The sequence below is a fragment of the Otolemur garnettii genome, unplaced genomic scaffold, assembly GCF_000181295.1.
Source record: "Otolemur garnettii isolate 467f Iridium unplaced genomic scaffold, OtoGar3 scaffold00149, whole genome shotgun sequence".
NCBI classification, from domain to species: Eukaryota; Metazoa; Chordata; class Mammalia; order Primates; family Galagidae; genus Otolemur; species Otolemur garnettii.
Window position 1 is genome coordinate 4,799,145 of NW_003852544.1, and position 2,313 is coordinate 4,801,457.

The window sequence follows — 2,313 nt, forward strand, 5'->3', positions numbered from 1 at the left end:
CTGCCACAACGCCTGGCCATTTTTTGGTTGCAGCCATCATTGTTGTTTGGCGGGCCCGGGCTGGGGATTCGAACCTGCCACCTTAGGTGTATGGGGCTGGCGCCTTAGCCGCTTGAGCCACAGGCGCCGAGCCTTTTTTTAGTAATTTTGAAATGTACCATTGCATCATGCACATTAGGGAAGGTCCCCCAAAATACCCTCCCTCCCTCCAAAATCTCGTGACCTCCACTGGGTTCATTCCATCTCCTGTGGCACAAAGAACAAAGGGTGCTCCCCTGCTCCTCCGTCCGCTCCTTCTCTTCCCTTCTCTCTCTTCCCTTCTACTTTCTGGACTATAGTGATGTTTTCCCATTCATATGAATGTGTAGGAGATTATATATTGATTTCATAGTAGTACTGAGTACATTGGATACATTTTTTTCCCTTTCTTGAGATACTTTACTAAGAAGAATATGCTCCAGCTCCATCCAGGTAAACATAAAAGATGTGAAGTCTCCATCTTTTTATGGCTACATAGTATTCCATGGTGTACATATACTACAATTTGTTGATCAATTCATGGGTTGATGGGCACTTAGGCTGTTTCCATGTCTTGGCAATTATGAATTGGGCTCCAATAAACATTCTGGTGTAAGTGTCTTTGTTGTAAAATAATTTTTCATCATCTGGGTACATACCTAGTAGAGGAATTGCAGGATCTAACGTAGGGCTACTTTTAGTTCCTTGAGTATTCTAAAAACTTCTTTCCAAAAAGGTCGTACTAGCTTGCATTCTCATCAGCAGTGTAGAAGGGGTCCCTTATCTCCACATCCAGGCCAACATCTGTAGTATTGGGGTTTTGTTATGTGAGCTAATCTTTCTGGAGTTTGATGATATCTGAAAGTGGTTTTGATTTACAATTCTCTGATGATTAAAGATGATGTGCATTTTTTCATGTGTTCGTAGGCCATGCATCTGTCTTCATCAGAGAAGACAGGTTCAAGTCTCTTGCCCACATAGAAATGGGACAGTGATCCTCTTGCTCAGTTTTTTTCTATTTTTTTCAATCTTCAAAATATTTTATTACAAAATACAGTACAGAGTTCACAGACAGTTTCCAATTTTCTCTGATACAGACATTGCTGAATGAAGCACTGCAAAATACCTGGTGTCACCCACAAAAATCTAACTTCTATAATAATTTCAATCCCCTTAGAGTTACAGAAAAACTTTGCAACAGGCAGTGGAATAGAGAGACAGCAAGTTGCCGAGGACGCTGGGCTCTCCACTGCTGAACAATGACATTGTTTTCTCCAAGGGCTGAAATCCATGTCCATGGCTGACAACCTGCCAAAGCTGGGACCCAAATTCCTACAGAGATGAGGCAGAGTGGAGAGAAAGCAACTCCAGACAACCTCAAAGTCTCAGGTCACTACTTCTTATTCCTCAGTTTTAGCTCTTCTGCTGTATTATGCAGGAAAATGTAACTTTTCTTTTGAGGATTATAAAACTCATGTCCCTTTAACCAGTCCTAGCTGGAATCATATGCAAATATGTTTCCATTGTGATTGAAGCAGCAAGCTGATATCGGTTGATCCACCTGTTCTGGAGTTTTTAGTTTTGTTCTGGCATCTTTGTCCCAGAAACAGAATCTGCCATCAGATCCCACAGTTTCAAGGGTGCCACAAACAGGATGGAACATGGTTCCAGTTACCACATAGATGTCTTGAGGAGCTGAAGTGTTGGTTCCATTAAATCGATGACATTTAAACATAAAGTTATCTTTGGTAGGATTTTGGGGGTTGATGTAGTGAATAGCAACTCTTCCCTCAATACTTCCCAGGGCAAAACCAGTTGGCTTATTCTGTTTGTCTTTAAAAATAGCTACACTTCGATGCTGATGTTTCAGTGGAGATACTATCCTCCTGAACTCAGAACCTTGATTGTCTAATTGGTATACAATTAGGTCCCTCTCTGCAGTTGCCAGCATGGCTATCAGGTATATCACATCAGCACAGTAACACCTTTCAGGGAGTTGCAAAACCGTCATAGGATTTGATGACCGAGTATCCCAAAATTTTACAGTCTTATCCCAGTTCCCAGTCGTCGCACAGCTGTAGTTTGGAGCTTTGATCCAATGTATGGTTTTAACAAGAGCATCATGCTGTGCAATCTATATCGCTTGATTACTGTTGAGAACCCACATTTAGCAGTTTTATCACATGATGCTGTAAGTACTTTGCTCCCATCGTCACTCTAGCACAGGCCCTGTGTGCATCTGCTGGGCTTTTGGAATGGTTTGCCCACTGTCCTGAACTTCCCAGCAGCGAACAT

The 2,313-nt window shown here is 42.1% G+C and overlaps 1 pseudogene; it reads right to left on the bottom strand.

Annotated features, from left to right (window-relative positions):
* Positions 1–1,411: 1,411 nt before the first annotated feature.
* LOC105887966 lies at positions 1,412–2,311 on the bottom strand (annotated as a pseudogene).
* Positions 2,312–2,313: the final 2 nt, after the last annotated feature.